The sequence below is a fragment of the Pteropus vampyrus genome, unplaced genomic scaffold (genome assembly GCF_000151845.1).
Source record: "Pteropus vampyrus isolate Shadow unplaced genomic scaffold, Pvam_2.0 Scaffold236, whole genome shotgun sequence".
Classification (NCBI taxonomy): Eukaryota; Metazoa; Chordata; class Mammalia; order Chiroptera; family Pteropodidae; genus Pteropus; species Pteropus vampyrus.
In genome coordinates, this window is record NW_011889017.1 from 1,452,923 (window position 1) to 1,473,815 (window position 20,893).

The following is a 20,893-nucleotide window of genomic DNA, read 5'->3' on the forward strand; positions in this document are numbered from 1 at the left end:
GAGCCTGGAAGATTTTTAGGGCAGTATAATACTCTGTCTGACACTGTAGTGGTGGACATATGTCCTTACGTATTTGTCCAAACCCATAGAATGTAGAACAGTAAGAGTAAACAGTAACGTAAACTATGAATGTTGGGTAATTATAATGTGTCAGTGTAGGTTCATTGATTATAACAAATGTACCGCTCTGGTGGGATGTTGATAAGAGAGAAATTGTGAGTACATGAAGGCAAGGAGATTTCCTTGTATTTTCACCTTGATTTTGCTCTAAACCTAAACTGCTCTAAAAAAATAGTCTTTAAAATGTCAGTGCTAGAATTTTTACAACATGATTGGATGAAACATATGCAATTCTTCCCTTGCAGATAAATATTCTGATCTAAAACGACATAGTCCTAGATGCCTCCCAGCACCCTTAACACAGTGGATGGTACTTTCTCCAAGAGTGAAAAGTTATCCCATATTACTGATGGATAATGTTCAGCTAGGAAAAATACAAGAAATCCCTCATTAGCCTCTAAGAGAGTTCAGATCGAAATGACTTCAGTTTTCTTTTTAAACCAATTTGCCACACATTTGGTTATTCTTATCATCACTCAGGAATGTGGTAAAGCAATATTTTCCCAACCTGGTCATCTGAGGAACTTCCCATGATTTTTGCCATATTTATACAGTACCTAGACTATTATTTACTTAATATTTTCTTTTTAATTTTTATGTTTTATTTACGTTTGATTTAAACTGAGTTTCTATATTCATTACCATATTACATCATATGGCATTATCATATGCCATCAGTAGAAGACAGCTTTATAAATAATAATATAGCCAATAACCCAAAAGCACCTAAAATCATCTGGCAAGCTATACATTGTGAGTGTCACATTTAAAGAAATACGACAAAGAATTATTTCAACAATCATAGGAGAATGGCTTAAGTAATCATCAAGAGACAAATTGATGTTTGCTATCATAAAACTTCCATTTTTATCTCCACATTCCTCCTTTTTCAGTGTTCTTTCCATGGAGAATATTGAATGAAATGATACTTATACACAATATTCATAAATTTCAAGGGCCATCTATACTGTTTTGAATATCACTATTCTTTTCTGATTACAACAGGAAAAGTGTCATTAAATATCGAAGATCTTTTTTCTTATCTTTAAAATTCAGTTATATAGTGAATATATACAATTTTTAACACAGTGTTAGTTCATATAAATATTTTCACATAGTAACATTATACATATGTAAACCGTGTTTCAATACATTTAACATGCCAGTCTCTTCATATTCTGACCAAATAGAATATTTAATTTATTTCCTATCCTCTTTTCCTCTCTTTCTTCTGTTCTAATAGGGGCCTAAATTATCATTGTTTTGCAAATTGAATAACTGAGGCAGAAAGGTTAAATGACTAACGTGCAATTTACCATGAGTTACATTCACAAATATCACATGAAATGTAGACTCAAGATGAAACCATTAGCCTGGAAAACATCAAGTTACCTAGACTATAAATGAGAAAAGTGCTCAAAAATCAATTTAATTATGGAGAGAAATAAATCATTATTCCCAGTGGAAGCCCCATCTTCTGAAAGTTAACCAAATGGACTAATATTACTTAATTAGATACATGCTTTCTAAACAAAATGGAAACATACAGGCAAAGAAAGCTACAGGATAAAAATATTTCACATAAAACTGGAATTATGAGTTGACTTTAACTTCTAGTCCTTATTTTGCCATCTGATAATATTATTTAATAATTCCTTTGCATAGCTCTGTGTTTGGAGCTAGGGCGCATGAATGTATAGATTTGTTCTTCCATTTATTAGCTATAGGCCCTAGGATGATCATTTAACTCTCTGCATCATAATTTATTCATATTCAGAATTGAGATTTAAAATCTACATTAATGACTTCACAGAACTGGTTGTGAGAATGATGTACATGAAAGAACTTTTTTTAAGTTACCAGTGCTACTTTAGCAGATTTAGTAGATTAGAAATAGTCCTGAGATTATGGTAGTTGAGAGGATATGAAATATATGTAAATTCAATAAAGTACTTCTTTATCTCCTACTAAAAATAAAGCGAAGGACAAGGACAGATTGCAAAGACAAGAAAGACAGCAGACTTTTGCTCTCAGCTATGACAAGAAGCTTATATAAGGCCAACCCTTCCAAGAACAGATATAAAAGCAGAATAAAGTACACATACACATACACACACACAAACAGTGTAAAGGCATTAACCAAGACAGCCAGAACCTGAGGATCTGAATTCCAGAAAGAAGGAAGGTCATTGAAGGAAGCTCGGTTCTACCCACAGCTTCATTCTGGTGATCTTTTCAGTCAACTCTGCCAGGGCCAAAGGGACAAGCAGAAATCAGTGACTCCAAATGTTCATCATCTCATATGTCACTTGTAGTTTATATACATGTGACTGCCTGGTTTTTTGAGGGCATTTCATGTAATGTAAGAAAAATGCCTGAGCAAATGAGAAATACATGATATTGTGGATTGAATAGCATCTTCTCAAAATTCATGTCATCCAGAGCCTCAGAATTTGAACTTATTTGAAAATAAGATCTTTGCAGAGAGAATCAGGTAAATCAGGATGAGATCCTACTGAAGTAAGATGGGCCCTAAGTCCAAGTATTCTTATTAGAAGAGAAGAGGACACAGAGAGACACACAAAGAACATGACAAAAAGGTAGAGGCAGACATCGGACTGATGCTTCTACGAGCCTGGACTGCCAAGAATTGCAGAGAGGTACCAGAAGTTAGGGTGAGGCAGTAAAGGATTTGATCCTCCTCTAGCACTTTCAGAGACATGGTCTTGCTAAGACCTTGATTTTGGACTTCAAGTTTCCAGCCTTCAAAACTGTGAGACGATAAATTTCTGTTGTTTTAAACCTCTCAATTTGAATTTATTTTTACAACTGCCTCAAGAAACTGGTTGATATAGTGTGAGCCCCAAATGGGGAGCTGTAAGTTGGCAGCTTCACAAAGCTGCCTAAAAATTGTGCAGAGCAAGTTGATGATGAAATAAGAAAAAAAGAAAAAAATTGAGAAATTCCTGGTGGTGCCCAAGAAGGATCTGATGCACAAATGCAACCTGTTACTAAACCAGTTTGATTCACTGTTTGTCCTCTAAAAGCGGGTGCCTATTTTCACCTCCCAGACTTGCTTGTGCTGTGGGCTCTGCCAAGAGCCGCCTCTTCTCTCTCTCTATGATTCCAAATTGGCCAGGTGAGATTGTACTACCTCCCAAAACATTTCACAGCTCATTGAACTCTCCCTTCTCCAAAACCATTATTCCCTGATTTTACATAAGATGATGAACCAAGAAGTCAAATGGCTTACCCAAGTTCAGCTAGCCAGGAAGAAAAATGGACCAAATTAGAATCTCATGTTCTCTCACCTTTATCCATTTCCATTTCTGTAGTGCTACGCTGCCACTGTCACCTTTGCCTGTTTGCTATGGAGTGAAATAATCTTTTCTTTAGCAAGCTGTTTTCCGGTGAGTGAAACAATCATTGAACTGCTTCTTCCTCGATCAGAGAAGGAAAATTAGATCTATTATGCCTGCCACATGTTTTTTGTGATACTAAATTATATTTAAATGGGAGTGATTTCACTTGCAGCAGCAAAACTATACATCTGACTAGTCACTAGAGTGGTAAAATATTATTGATTTAGACATCGACCCTAATATCTACTAGGACTCTTTCATCCTAATGGTTTGTTTAGATTTTTTAATTGATTATTTTGATAGTTTTAGTTGTGCTACTAAACTTTTCACACTGAGTGAAAATAGGGTTGCTATAATTTCATTACAAAGCTTAGAACTGGTAGACTGAATTGAATTGGGTACAGCCTGCAATATCTAATCACGTATGGTCACTGAGAAGCTGTGTGCTTGATTTCTGATTTATAATAATTTCATAGTCTACTCTGTGCAGAGTTCATATTGTTCCTGGCAATTAAACACAAAACTATAATTTACATAAGAAAGATTTAGAATTTCTAAACTTTTCAGTTTGGGAAAGGATGGTTACTGGTATTCTCTAAACTTAAACATCATGGATTCCCTTTGAGGTTAGGTCTGCAGATTTAGTTTGGTTTAAGTCCCATCAAAGTCAACTATTGGAAGAAATTACATGTATCTTCAACTATCACTTTCTCTTTCTCCATTTTTTTCCAAAGGTATCTATTGATCATTTCCTTTGTTTACTATTCATTGGCCTCAATCCTTTGAATCTTAGAATGAATGAAGTGACTTAGGCGAGTTTTTCTCACCAAAATCAAGTATCTATTGTCATGGTTTGATATATATGTTGACAGTCTCATGTGAAAAAAAAAGTCTATGAATTATAATTTTATCTATTTTTCTATTTATTTATTGTTATTCTTTGAGTCTGTCTTTAACTTTGATAATATTTAAATGTCTTTCTTTCACATAAGCTATTATTGAATCACTGTGTTCAAAACAACAAAATATTTTATTCTATGAAGATTATTGAGCATATGCCATTCCCGAGTGTTTGAAAGCACAAAAATTTAAAAATATAACTCCTCTATATCTATAAGTTTGTTTCTGGTAGTTACCAGAGGAGAGGGAAGTGGGGAATGGGGGGAAAAGGGAAGATGATTAACAAATATAAACTTCCAGTGATAAATAGGTCATGGGGATGTAATGTACATCATAAGAAATACAGTCAATAATATTGTAACAACTTTGTATGGTGACAAATGGTTAGTAGACTTACTGTGGTGATCATTTTGTAAGGTATATAAATGTTGAATTACTATGTTGTACACCTGAAACTAATGTAATATTATATGTCAACTATAATTAAAAATAAACATCAAAAATAAAATACAACAAAGTTTTAAAAAATAAAATAAAATGTAACCCCTGCCCTTAAATAATTCACAGTCTAGTGAAAAAGCAAACATATAAAGAAATAATTTAAATTTATTATGTATCAGGAATAGGTTTCACTGCAAATACCATTGGCTTAATAAAATAGAAATTCTCTATCTGTCCAGGGTGGATATGATGAGACCTGAGGGATTCACCCACTTCTAGCTCTCCACTCTATAATCTCGTGGATGTATCTTTAGCCTCATGTTGCAAATGTGTTGCTAGAGCTCTAGCAATCATAAGTGCATTCCAGGCAGCAGGATGGAGGAAGGACTATGAAGAAATAACAAAGCGTATGCACAAGTTATCTTTTAAGTAAGGTTCCTAGAACTGTCAGGATATTTTTTTTATTTTATATTTATTTTAGTCTTTAATAAAAATAGAATCCTTGTTTTTATCTGGGTCAGTGGCTGCTAGTTAATAAGATTACATTTTGCAAGTATGGTCATATGACTAAGTTCTAACCAATGAGATGTAAGCAGATGTATTGACTGACAGTTCTAAGAAATATCAGTAGTTTCATATAGTTCAACCAAATGGTTGTCTTTCATTGTCCTTTATTTGCGTGTTGAGTATTGTCCATCTTTCCCCACAAGAATGAAAGCTCCATGAAAGTAGAACGATGACTTTCCACCTTGTTTTAAGTACACCCAAAGCTCCCAGAATATTGCATGGCATATAGTTGCCATGAGAACATTCCCAAACTATGATGCTTGCTTCCTGCCATTCTCTTGACCTTCTGAAGGGTTTTGCTGAAGGTCTGGCTAACTGGGTAAGAGTCTTCCTCACCGCCAAATCTTGCAGCAGCCTATAGGATTCAGAGTCTGTGAAGACAAACCATCATTATTTTGACTACTCAGCTTCTTTGCTCATCTCTAATCATTTCCATGTCTACTTGTTACCACCTATAATTGCTCTACCTCTAAAATTAGACATTTTACTCTTTGAGCACAACTTCCTCCAACCTCATTGACACATCCAGTCTAGCAACTCCTCTACTTCTTTTCTCACTATCATCTCCTGTCCTTTCAACTTTCCCATTTTTCCACCTTATATTCTCTTGTCCATAACTTCAGTCATTCTGTTCACAATAGCCTAAAGTCCTTGCCCCAGTTTTCATTCATCAAATCTGCTTAGAAAATCAGAATCAAAATTTTCATCTTCTCTGAACCTATACTGAAAATATTGAATGTTGTCAGAGCATATTACATAGCCAGGTATATTGCTACAGCTAGAAATTCATAGTTGTGGCCTCAGCTGGACACAGGACACTGTAGCGCAAGTCAGCCTTGTTTCTTTAGCCAGCATCACTGTCTTGCAGTAAACCATGCCATCATCAGTTACTGCCCATGGCACTGCAAATCCTTCTTGTGTCATCTGCCTAAATTTACTCTTTCCTATTCCAATCAATTTCCCAGACTGTAGTTATCTTTTTGACATACAAATATAATCAAGAATTCTTGTTCCTTTGTTCCTTCATGGAACAAACATTTATTGATTCACCTTAAACATTTCTTACCTCTTAATTCATATTTTTAAATATGCATTGATTATGGTTGTATCTAAACTGAACACCTGAACTAGACTTTGGTCCAGCCTAACTATTCAGTTGAGCTCTTTTTACAATCACTACTAGTCAAATCAATCTTGCAGTAATCTGTATCAGTCACAGAAATGACCAAAATGACAGGATTGGCCAATCTGCAGTATAATTTTATGCCAAGGGACAGAGTTTTGATGTTATTTGTTGTGACAATTAAATCTGGCATAAACCATATTTAGCATTTCATCATGTTGAACAGATAAATTCCACTTGTTTCAACACAGCTGCATAAGGATATAAGCATAGAAAACTTGAGCCTTTAGAACAAATAGGAAAAAATGCTCTGGATCAGTAAAGATCATTATTTTAAATGTTCTCTGTCTCACTGGTCAGAGATTAACCCAAGTCTGTCACTCTCAGTGCAGAAATCTCCACAAGTGCTTTTAAAGAGAAGGCCATCCCCTTGTTAATATTTAATGGTATTGAAAAAGAGTTGCTCTCCTTGAAGAAATTACATATTTAGAGTATTGTAAATATCTATGGGTTTTAAGCTGTTTTGTTAATAAAAGCCTTGGTCGTCATTTATTCTTGAGATTATAAACCATGTATGTGTTTTACTAGTGACATTTAGTTCTAATTATCACTCCTATCCAAGTCTGCTACTTCTGTTCCCTTGAATGATTGTTGCTTTTTCTTGCCATGTCCATCCTCTATGTAACCGCTTTCTATTATCTCTTTACCTAGAGAAAAACCTGTGCCTCACTCAGGAATGCACTGAAGCAGCTACTGTCAGTGTCCTCTCAATTTTGTCTCTGCTCATTGCCCAATCTAAATGAGAAAAGAGGAAGAAGCTGATAGGGACTGAACTGTGCTCTCCCAAAGCTCACTCCATAGGACTGTATTTGGAGATAGACTTTAAGGAGGTAATTAAGGATAAATAAGGTCATAAGTGTGAGAAGTGTGAGGTCTTAATCTGATAGGACTGGTATTCTTATAAGAAAAGAAAGAGATACCAGGAGTGTGTGTGCACAGTGAGTAGACCATGTGAGGACCAGAGAAAAGGTGACTATATGCAAGAAAAAGAGCCCTCACTGGAAACTGACTATAGTGGCACCTTGATCTTAGACTTCTAGCCTCCAAAACTCTGAGAACATCAATTTCTGCTGTTTAAGCCACCCAGTCTATGGTTTTTTGTTATGACATCTCAAGCTGAGTAATACAAAAGGCAAATTGTCACTCACTCTTCAGTCCAGTACTGTTCCATTGTGTTCAAATCACCACTATGGTTGTTAATTGCTCTTCTGGAACCATCAAATCAGAAACCACAGCAAGTGTAGCATCAAGCCTGACCAATACATGAAAACAACATTTTTTTTTATTGTGATAAAATATACACAACATAACATTTCAATTTTAACAATTTTTAAGTGTACAGTTTAGTGGCACTAAGGGCACTGACATTGTGCAACCATCACCAGCATCCACCTGAAGAATTTCTTTTAGCATCCTAAAATGAAACTCTATCCCCATTAAACAGTAACTTACCATTTTCTCCTCCCCACAGCCCTTAGTAACCAACCATTCTACTTTCTGTCTCTATGAATTTGACTACTCTACATACTTCATATAAATGAATTATACAGTATCTGGTTTTGTGTGTCTGGCTTATTTCATTTAGCATAACATCTTCCAGGTTCATCTATTTTGTAACATGTATCAGAATTTCCTCCTTTTTAAAAGCTGAATAATATTCCATTGTATGCATATACCACATTTTGTTATCCATTCAGCAAATCACTTGCATTTGTTAACTCCTTTCTCTTACTTAGATAACTTCTTTGTTAGGTGACTTTTTTTCTTGTACCTTGCAATCTATTATCGTCCATCCTAGAGGTTCTCAACTCTGAGGAGATTTGGCACACTACCCCTGACCTACTGAGGGCAGTGACTAAAGGCATTTTTGTTGTCGTGACCGGGAGCATTACTACATCTAGTGAGTGGATAATAGAGATGTTGCTATAATGCACAGGACAGCAGAGAATGACCTAGCCAAAAAATGTCATTATGCCAAGGTTGAGAAATCTTATCTAGATCAGGGGTCCCCAACTCCCGGGCCATGGCCTGTTAGGAACCGGGCCGTTCAGCAGGAGGTGAGCGGCCGGTGAGTGAGCGAAGCTTCATCTGTATTTGCAGCTGCTCCCCAGCACTAGCATCACCGCCTCAGCTCCACCTCAGATCATCAGGCATTAGATTCTCATAGGAGCACTGGTCTCTGGTGCCAAAAAGGTTGGAGACTGCTGGTCTAGAAGGTCCATATTTAAAATGAGATTTAATGGGATTATTGAATGCCTCAATCAACCTGTTTCTTTGCTTCATGATTCCCCAGACCCTTCTGAATACTCCACACTAGACAAGAAACAGTATATATCCTCCCTCTTGCTCCTTACCTTCTACCCCAGACCATACCTGTACATCTGTGCCTTCTTGGCAACCTCCTATCATTCTCTAGTCCCCCGTTAATAACTCTGAACTTAAAACATTGTCCAGTTTGGACTGAATGAATGGTCAGTTAGCTGCTCCAGCTCTTACTAACGTAGACGTCTTTCAGCCTCTGAATTTCCACTCTGTCTACAGGGGCAAAGTCTACATTCGGATCATCATCATTGTTTTCTTTCAACCTAGCTGCCGGGTCCCACAGCCTATTTCTCACAAAGTTGCTTAAACCTACTATGTTCTCTACTTCTAATTGTTCCTTACTGCTGTACCATCATGATTTCCTTCAGGTTTTGTGCCTGTGTTTTTCCCCAACACATAATCTATAATGACCATCCCCACCATTTTTCCTTTTTTCAAGGATCTGAGGTGTAGTTGAGGTGGTGATACTAGCTCTGGGGAGTGGCTGCAAATACAGATGAAGCTTCACTGCTCACCAATCGCTCACCTCCTGCTGTGCAGCCCTGTTCCTAACAGGCCATGGACTGGTATCAGCCCACAGCCCAATCCTCCATATCCTTTACAGATAAATAATTTGACTTCCAATTTGTCTACAAAACGAGTCAAGAGGCATGAAAATTGAAATCTATCTTCTTCTTCCCCCTTTCTAAATAACTATTTCTTTATCTTGTGTCTCTCCAGTGTTTATAACTGCAGGAACCTATTTCTCTTTGCCTACATACACAAAGCAGAAGTCTTCATTCTTTCCACTGCCAAGTATCTCGATTATTACTACTTATTTATATCCATCTCTAGGTGCAAACTTCTAGAATTATTTATAATTACAGACTTCCTGGCTAGCTTAGTCTGACTTCTGTCTCCACTCACTAGAGAGAAATTACACCAATGAGTATCAGTAAATTTCTCATTCCCAAATTATGTGTTTATCCTGTATTCACAGAAACCTCTCAATAACATTTGGCATGACTAACATATGATTTTTAAATTTTGAGCTATTTATTTTAATTTTATAACTATATAAATATATATATATATGGAGAGAGAGATAGATATAGATATATAGATACATAGAGATGCATAGATATAGATATCGATGATAGATTAGATGATGAGATACAGATATGGAGATAGAGATATATAGATATAAATATGGAGATAGAGATATATAGATATCTATCACATTTTTTTTAGTTCCAGTACCACTTCCATAGTCCAGATCTTTCTACTTTATGGTACATTTCCTAGCTACCACTTTTTATTCTTCTAATATATTTTACACAGTGGCATATTTAATATTCTTAATGCATTGCTTTATATGTTATATTTTTTGTCCTTGACTAGTTAGCTATGAGAGGAATTGGTTGAGGAAGAACTGAGCCAAGATTCGAGGTGAAGACAGAATATTCATTAGGTCTAAGCATCTAGCTATGGAAGCATGATAAAAACATGATTTTTCTAGCAATAAGCACTTGGAAGTGTGAGTCGGGACAGTTGAGTGGCAACTAGAATACTGCCTGAAGTGAAGTCAAGAGTGTGTGGTACGTGCACGCCATTCATACAAAAGCTTAGATCTACCCACTACAGTCAGCATGGTGGAAGTAGAGACTGGCTGCATCTGTATCCCTGGAAACCAGCAGGTTCAAGAAGGTGGGCACTGAGCTTTGGGGAGATACCACAGCAGACACTGAAAGCTGATTTACAGACAGATTGGGGCTTATTGGCAGAAAGCCTAAACTCTGGAGAGGCTGAGCTATGCGAGAGGCAGTCTGGAAACGCAAAGCATAATACACTTCAGGGATGTGTTTGCCAACCTCAGAACGGGAACTAGAGCAAGACTGCACGGTGAACAAATGAACTACTGAATTAGGGCTACGTCCATGCCCCTGCCTGAGACAATGCTGGGCGAGGCTGACCCAATTGTCATTATTAGGCAGTTGTCATTATTTAAAAAGAAGTGGGAAACAACATAAAATCCTTCTGCATTTACTCTTTCCTATAAGATAATATCCAAATTTTTTATCATTTCAGAAGGAATCCCCCAAAATGTAGACATATCTTTTGAATGTGAAATTCCAACTTTTCCCTTTATAGACTCCCTAATTTAGCCCATCCCCTACACCCTCAAATATATATTTTAACTTTTCTACAATCCTTATTCTCTCCTTGACCTATCCCAACACCATCAACCATTAAAAATCAATGTTAAAAAAAAAAAAATCAGTGTTTAAACACCTTTTTCAGTGAGGTTTTTCTTGATCAAACATTGCCCATTGTATCTCCCTCATCTGGACTCCCATAACAGCTAATCTATAAATAATGTATTTCTCAGTTAATCATGTATATATCACATTAAGGTGATCATCTGCCTGTTATTTTTGAGCTTATCTTTACTTCTCATGTGATTATGTCTGAATTTCCTAATTAGAATGGAAGGTTCTTGAGACCAGGAAACAGATCTTATTTTTGCCTTTGGATCTCCCACAGCTCTTAAAATAGGTTTGTTTGCCTAATAAATAATTGCTAAAAGATTTGTAGTTCTAATTTAATTGCCACCATCGCCTTTAAAATGCTAAAGCCCAAGAACGATGAATTTTTCTTGTGTTCCTGTTTTAGCCGTACGTTTTATGAGATATTCTCATTTACATTCCTCTTTCGATAAAAGTGTTTGCCATAGTAACAGACGTTCCTGGTGATGCTCAATCTTTAGTAATAAGCAGGATACAGATTTCTTGGCGGAAGCTAAAATGCATACACTGACAATTAAAAAAGCCAATATGTTGGGGAAATATACCAAATGATTATTTTTCTTTTGTTTTTCCTGTGAGTCCTTATTTAAAGGTCTTTTCCAAAAGATAAATATTGTCACTCATTTACTGTGTATTTCAAATTACTCAAGGTTTTAGGGCTTTGCTTTTCACGTTTGTTTGTTTGTTACACAAATCCGAAAACTTTGAACAATTGAAGCTACTAGGTCTGGCAAGAATACCCTACAGCGCGATATAAATTTTTTTCCTTCCTTCAAGATCAGAAGGCCAAGGTGGTATGGAGTTCAGGGCAAGAGGGAATTGTAGACAGAACACAAGTTAAGTTTACATTTTTTTTCTTAATAAACTATTTCATGGTCATTAGAAGTTACCCTGTCTTGCCTCTGTTCCCCAAACTCTCTGGGGACTTGGTAATTGTCAAATAGTGTACTTGTCTCGCTAAGCCAGGTGTCAATCACAGAGCTCCTTGAAAGAGAGTTTAAGAAGGCGCCCTGATCTCTGTTGGCCTGCAAACCCAAGATCTCTCTTATTGTGCAGACGCGTATGTTCCTCTCAACCATGTGAGCCCCTGCGGTTTGCCCTGCCTGACCCGCTCTCTGCAGTGGGCAGCAGTGCAGCTTCCAAGGCATGGGAGGAAGTGCATCTCATCAGCACAGTCTTCTTTCACCAGCACTACAAGGTCAAACAAGCTAAGCAGCTCTGATTGTCCCTCAACAAAGTGTGACTTCCAAAGGCTAAGCTTCCTGGAGGGACTTAATTATAAGAGGCAGCCCATGTTCCTTCTGGATTTTCAAAATAAGCTGAGCTCCTTGCTGGTGGAGAAAAACAAGAACATATTGACAGATTGATTTCTTTTCATATACTGATTTCCATCATAAGCAAAACGTCTGTGCTGTTCAGAAGCAGAAAAAAACATAGGGTACCAATTTGCCATATTTCATTTTCATATTTCCAAGCCTCATGTCACATTCGAAAAGGAAGCACAGTCTGACCACAGTTGAGGAGAGAGGGCTGGAGTCTCATGTTTTACTTCCATGTCCTTAATTTTACACTGACGACCAGCTACTTTTTCTCTCCTCTTTATGTTGTTGAATTGATTTGGATTTCTTATTTTTCTTCAACAATTGCTTCATTTTTGTTAGTTTCACTGTCTGCAAACTCTCAGGTTTGTTTTCATCATTTCTTAAGATGATCTGCTCTTTGGGAGAAATGAGGCCAAGTTAGGTTACTCAAAAATAAAAATTTCTTGTTATTGTTGTATTCATGCTCCCTCTACACCCCCCCACCCCCACCCTGCAGGTATCTTTGTGTCAGAGGCCTTCATAGCTAATTATATGGTCAGTGAAATAAATTAAAATTGTGCAATAGATTCTCACAAACATCAAAACATTATTTTTGTTTGTTTCGATCCAGTGGTTTTGATTATATAATTGTCAACAGGCTAAACACATCTGAATTCCCCATTTGCTCTACACATTAGCTAATCCAGCTCAAGTTTGGATCAGTCCTCTGGATCAGAAAATGAGAAGACCCTAATTTTCTGACATTTCCAGACGTTTTGCTCTACATGGAAATCGATTGCTTCATGAGGACAACTGCCCTGCCAAACTTCTGCATTATGTCGCACCGAAATGAATTGGCACCTGGCAACTCGAAGACTGCTTTAGCACTAAAATATTCCCATTTTTAAAAAAGGAAGTTTCCACAAAGACATTAAAAATAATTGTAAAATGTAGCATGTTTTGTTCAACTTAATTTTATGTGATAAATTTCTGGAGAAAATCAATTTATTAGAAACTATAAGTTTTCCTTCTTGCTTCTACATAGAAGAATATTGATTGTGACAAGAGAGTTGAAACATATTTGTAGGCATCGGGAGTGTTCTGGAAGTTTCTTCCACTGAAATTGTGGCTTGACGAGGAGAGTGGCCAGGTGTTAGACTGCCCAGCGACATAATGTTGTACAAGCATGAAATGGCAAACAGAGCTTTGATGTTCACAAAGGCTGTTAGCCGAAGTTAAGACTTTTGAAACAGAACTCAACACAATTTATTTGCATGCTCTGAAGGTCTGCCTTGCTGGAGCAGGAGAGGTTCTTCAGGTGAGGGTTTGTACTGTGGTTGGGCCAACATCTTGGGGAAGCAGATGTTGAGGTACAGCAAACAAGACCCTATAAATATCTCCCAAAACAAGCCTCAGGTAAGTTTTCTTAAAGTTTCTTGAGACAAAGAACTATAAGAAATAAGAAGTTAAATTAAATTATTGAATTAAATTATATTAAATTAATTTAAATTAAATTAACTATGTGTTACACTAAAAAAGTATAGTGAGGAAAGGAATAAGCCAGCAAATCCTTTTGGAAAACTACTCAAGAATTAGGATGCTGGTGTGATAAGGTCCCTGGATCCTTCTGGGACAGAGCAGAATCAGGGAGTCCAATGGTCTACAAAAGTGACAATGAGCATGAGTCGGTAGGGCCTATAGGGGCTACAGGGTCTGGCTGGGGCAGAGATGGAGAGAAGCTGCCCTTCCACGCACCAGGAGTACCCATAACCACCTGAACCTGGGGGCAAAGATCAGCGCTACCTTTTGCAGCTGAGTCATTTCATTGAGTGATTGGCTACGTACCCCGAGGGGGACTTCTGAGTGGATAGACTCCACTTCACCCAAACCTAGAAGTTCTACCTCCAATATTATGTCACTGAATATCATCAAGTGTTTATCTTCCTCAGGGTCGATAACAAAAGAAAGATGTTCCCTAGCTTTGAAAAAGAAAAAGTTAGTGTGATTGAAAATGGAAAGGCAGGTGGGATAGAAATGGCAATATCTTCACTCAGACTTTTATAAACATCTGAAAATTGACAATTCCAGAGCACACTACCTTTTTTCCTCCACCCCGGTTTCACCCCAGTATTTCCCATCTCAGTAAATGGCACCTCCATCTTCAGTGTCTAAAATCAGAAACCCAGGAATTTTCCCCCTTCTGCTCACCTCTCCCAGCTCATCACCACCATCCTTTCTCCCCACTCCCACCACAACCACCCTCCCCATCTCTCCCCGAACAACCTCCTTCCTGCCGCCTAGCTTCACACTGTCCCACCAACAATGTGTCATCTGAAGAAAGTGCACTTGGGCCTATCTGCAAGCTCTGGCAGATCTGTTCCCTTTCCATCACCTAGACAGAGCCCCTGACTCCTGTCACGTGGACATCATAGTAGCTTGCTACATCATCTCCTGGCTTCCTCTCACTCTCTTCATAACCCCTCAGCAGTGGAAGATCTTTATAAATAGGATCATATAACCACATTAATTAAAGATCTTTCCCATGGCCCTGACTGAGCTGTTGCTGCTCAGACACTATATTATCTTCCTGGAGTTACCATACAAAGTACCACAAATTAGGTGCCTTAGAGAACAGAAATGTCTTCTTTCAGAGTCCTGGAGGCTAGAAGTCCAAAATCAAGGTATGGGCAGGCCCACGCTCCCTCTGAAAACTGTATAGAAGAATCTGTCCTTGCCTCTTCTTTCTTCTGATGATTATCGACAATCTTTGGCATTCCTTGGCTTGTGTCAACGTCATTCCAATTTCTGCCTCCACTTCCACATGGTCATCTTCCCTTTTGTGTGTCTGTGCCCAAATTTCCCTCTTTATATAAGGACGCCAGTCATCGGATTAAGGCTCACCCTAATCCACTGTGTCTTAACATCTTTACATCAGCAAAGATTATTTCCAAATAAGGCCACATTCACAGGTTCTGAGTGAACATAAATTTCTGGAGACACTGTTCAAACCAGCACAACTCCCCAGTCTCAGAGTCACATTTGAACTTTCCTCACAGTCGTCTCCAAGTTCCAGGCCCCTCTAGTTTCCCTCTGTGTTCATTGCCTCCTCTGGATAGGCCTGAAAATCCCTCGTGGCAAGCTTCTTCTTATTGTTCAGGTTTCAACTCAAACGAAACTTCTTCAGAGAAGATTTCCCAGTCACCTATTTAAGTAGGTGCTTCTGTTTTTAGAATTGATAGTTGACTTGTAATTTTCTCTCCTTTACCCAACTGGAATGCAATCTCCTTGGAGGACTCCTGTCTGTCTTTCCCCCTAGCTGGGCTCAGTGCCAGCAGGTGAGAATCTCCCAGGATGGTCATGTAAACCAGGGATCTACAACCCCTGGGCCACCAACTGGTACTGGTCCGTGGCCTGTTACGAACTGGGCCATGCAGCAGGAAGTGAGTGGCGGGCCAGCAAGTGAAGCTTTGGCTATATTTGTACCCGCTGCCCAGCACTAGCATCAGTGCCTCAGTTCCACCTCAGATCATCAGGCTTTAGATTCTCATAAGAGGACCAGCCTCTGGTGCCAAAAATGTTGGGGACTGCCGATGTAAATTACTAAACATCTTTGCCATCTGGCCAACCTGTTCCTGAAACAAAGAGAGGGAACACTGAAACGTTTGCACACTGACTTCATTTTAGCCACATGCTTATGTTTCAGTAGCCCCTGTGTGCTATTACTTTACATTGGTGTCCCTGAAACTTTTTCATTATTGTTCCTTAAGGAGCTTTTTTTGACATTACTTTCCTAACCCCTTTCCATTAAATTTTAATACTGTATATCTGTGTGTACTGTGGTCATTTGAAGGCCCACAAACTGTTGTGATATCTAAGGGGTTTTTGTCCATCAAAAATCAATTTGTGCCTTCTGGGAACAATATTGCCCCATTGAGAATGTCTGTTCTACTAAATCAATGATTTCCTCATCCCATTTTTTAAAAGAGATACGTGGAGATCAACTACAGCTTTAAATATCTTTCCTATTTCCAAATGAGCAGTTCTTAATAAATGATTTTCCTTATCTTCAAACTTTGTGAGATTAGTGTGTATTTCCCTGTATATAGAAATGTCATCCTCTTCCCATGGACAACTGAAGGGTTTTGAAATGTGACGCTGGCTGACCACATCTTCCCTATGACGTTGGTTGGGGATTGAGTGAGGGAGGTGAAAGGACAGGAAATGTGAAGTTGAATGGGTGCCAAGTGACAAGTATTGTCAGGCATTTTATATCATAAGTAGAAAGAAAATCTACTATTTGATACATTGGTAAAAATAAATTAAATAAAAATATTTAAATATCTTAGATATTATGAGTAGTAAATAAAATATATATTAATTTTAACACAAACAGAAGAACTACAGTGTCTCAACACTTCTCAGTATGGGAGCCTGTCTGACCTTTTGCAGAAGGAATCAGTCTCCACTAAGTTTGTTTCTGTGAAGATGTCAGCCCCCAAGCACAGCGTATTTTCTCTGCTGACACACAGCTTACCTTTGGTTGATGCCTCCACAGTCTTTGTTTGGCATCAGTGTTTGAGAGCGGGCCACATGCCAGTCCAGCAGATGGCCATAACGATAAGCATGTGTCCAGTAACAGGTATGTGCACTGTCTTAGAGCATTAATCAAAACCGTCTGTCTTTTGCAGATTGCAGATGTGGCTCTTATAGTTCATATTCCTGTGAGGGGGTGAAAGAATGTGCCATCTCGACCCATGCGCAGCGCTGACTTAGCACTGCAAAAATCAGAGCAAAGCAGCTCTCTAGCTGTGGCTTTGTGCCTCCCACAAAACCAACGAGAAGAATGGGTTTTCAATGGCACCTCCTCCAGTCCACTCTTCCCTCCGATGCCCAGCAGCTGCAGGTGGGGTTCTCCAGCTCTTGGCAACCATCACTCCTCCCCTAGGAGTTAGACCCGTGAGCTGTGCAGGGTGGACCCTTTCTCAGATGCATTCCAGCCAGGAAACTGGGTGGCTTTCATGGATGCATGGCAGCCAGAACCCATCTGGGCTGGCCTGTCACAACACGTTCTCACCTCCAAGCAACTTTTGCATTTCAGATTCTCTCCCACCGTGAAGATACAAAGTGGCCAAGATGGCAGATTTGCTGCTATTTTGGCCCACTCATTCAGATATATTTACTCTTGTGAATTGATTCTGACAAAGATGAACAGATCTCAAAGCACAGACACTTGTAAGATTGAACTTTCTTTCATTATTGACTAGAGCAAACCCTGCCTACAGGGCAGCCCCCTTCCTAATGCTTGGTCAGAAGAAAGAAGATAAAGCCCTAGAACGATAGCTCACCAGCAAGAATTGGAGTCTAGGCTCTGCCATCAGCTGCAGGACCTTCAGCAATGTCTGATTTGGCTTTATAGTTCCAGTATCATAAACAGAACTGTGTATGTGGAAGCTGCCCAATAAATGCTTGCTGAAGAAATGAATGAATGAAACTCTCAAAACCACCCTATATTATCACTAGTAAATTCAGGCCTGACTGTTTCTACCTTTTTAACATTGGTTAAGAGGGCTAGGGGGTTAAGTTATATACTCTTATTGGATTCTCATAGCTGTCGTGTGAGGAAGGTAAGCTCACATGATACCTCACTAATATAAAAAGAAAATGGTGACCTTTAGAGTTTTATCCATTTATTTACTCAACAATGTGCTTAAGGGCAGGGAATATAGGGATGAACCAGACATGCAAGTTTGAGTGCAAGAACTCCAGGTCTACATTGGAGCAGGGATGAGGCTAGGGAGATGGTTTAGGGCTGGCCTTGTTTTCACCCTGGGGGATAAGCAATTATTGTCTTCAGCTTAGAGGCTTGGACTAAATTCTGAGATAACAGGAAAAGTCCCATTGAGCATCTGGCTACATGAATGTCAAAACTATGTGATCAGGGGAATGTCTCAAATATAGATAATTACTGGCATGACTTAAGTATAAAGCCATAAATTTCATTGTTCCAAATTTCTTTTTTTTTTTTTTGTAGACAGAGTTGGCTAACTTTTCCAAAGTTACAAGTAGTAAATATTTTCAGTTTTGGAGGCCATACAGTCTCTTTCCCAACTATTCACTTTGCTTTTGTAGCATGAAAGAAGCCATAGACAACACATAAATGAATGGTTGTGGCACTGTTGCAATAAAACTTTATTTACAAAAACAGGTGGCTGGCCATTTCAGGCCTATGGCTTCAGTTCACTCACTCTTGCTTTATAGCATTGAAACGAAACTGTCATGGTAAACAGGATATTTATCCCTAAAATATGACTCAGAAGAATTTATATAGTACATATGATATATGCCCTTCAAAATATAAGAGCTAAAGTAGGATTTTAAAACATGGGTTCTCATTTTGAGATGCCGAGAGAATCTCTTAAAAATTATAAGCAAAATTTTGTGTAACTATTTTTCTAGGAATCCAATCAAGATAGCCAGAAGCTTCCCAAAGTGTTTAAAAAAAAAAAAAAGGCTAAAAAATACTGGTTTAAAAGTAAACATTAATCTCAAAATGAATAATTTCTCAATTTCCTTTCTAATAACAATTATACTAGTTGCTCTGCCAAACTCTAATTCAGACAAGCATGTGTTAAACCCCTAGTAATGACATTTTCTAGTCTACTTGATTTCCTCAATCATATTGCTGGACCCTATCTCCCCATCCAAAAAAAAAAAACAAAAACAAACAAACAAAAAAAATTCACAGATGAGACAGGAGAAGGGAAAAGCAAGCAGTCTTTAGTCACAAACAAAACTGTCAATTTCCTCTTCAGTAATATCAATGCTTATCTTTTTAGCTCTGCCCATAAACTACAATTCCCTCAGGGTCTCATGAAACCAGGGGGTATTCCCAGGAGGATCAATTTCTTTTAGACAGGTCAAGCAGGAAATAAAACAAGATTACTCATAGGTAAGAGAATGTTCTTAGAAATTCTTTTTTACTATTGTTTGTTTTTTACTGAACATGCCAAAACCACACCTTGTAACCCTGGGAAATTCATTTTTCTCAGCTATGTAAAAGAGTTTCCAAACTCTAAACTGTAGCTTCTACAGATAATAACTGGGGTATTAAAAGCTTATAGAAATTTTTTAGTAAACCAAAACCAGCATCGTGCACGATTACCTCAACAGTAAAAATAAAACAAAATTAGTGCTACATAAATGCCAAAGAGGCTCAGAATAGAGGGAAATCTCAGGGCCTATAAGATAAGTAATGATTTTAATATATATATTTAAAGCCATATGTATTTTGATTTGCCACAAAAAAAAAAGAGACAGGATTAAAGAATTCATGTCATAAAATCTTATAAAATTTAAAAAGTTGACCAAACCCAGAATAACCAACAAAATATGGAAGAAAAAAAATAGAAGACAGATCAGATACTACCTAACTTCAAGACTTGCTATAGAGCTACAGCAATTAAGACAGTGTGGTATTGGCAAAAGAATAGATAAAATAGATCAATGGAACAGAATAGAGAGCTCAGAAATAGACCCACACAAATATAGCCAAATGACAAAAAGACAAAGGCAAAAAAAATAAAGGCTAGTGTTTTCAACAAGTGGTGGAACAACTGAACATCCACAGAAAAATAAATAAATCTAGACACAGACCTTACATTTTTCACAAAAATTAACTCAAAAAGATTGTAGAACTAAATGTAAAATAAAAAACCATAAAATTCCTATATGATGACATAGGAACAAATCTAGATGATTTTAGATTTGGTGATAATTTTTTGACACAATTTTAAAAGCATGATCTATGAAAGAAATAATAAATAACCTGGACTTTATTAAAATTAGAAAATTCTCCTCTGCTAAAGACACTATTGAGAACATGAGAAGACAAGCCACAGCAGATTATGAGAAAATATTTGCAAATGACATATCGAACAAAGGAATGTTAACCAAAATACGCAAAGAACACGTAAAACTCAACAATAAAAAAAACAAACAACCCAGCTTTAAAAAAAAATGGACAAAACAGCCGAACACACACCTCTCTAAAGAAGATATAGAAGTGACAAATAAGCATATGAAAATGTATTCAACATCATATATCATTAGAAAAATGCAAATTAAAACAACAAAAAGATGCCATTATACACTTATTGTAATGGCCAAAATCCAGAACAGTGACAGTACCAAATTCTGGTAAGGATATGGAGCAACAGGAACTCTCACTCGTTGCTGATGGAAATACAAAATAGCACAGCTACTTTGGTAGACAGCTTGGCAGGCTTCCACAAAACTAAATATACTTTTACTGTATGAGCACCAATCATACTACTTGTTATTTACCCAAGTGAGTTGAAAACTTATGTGCACTCAGAAAACTTTACACAGATGTTTATAGCAGTTTTATTTATA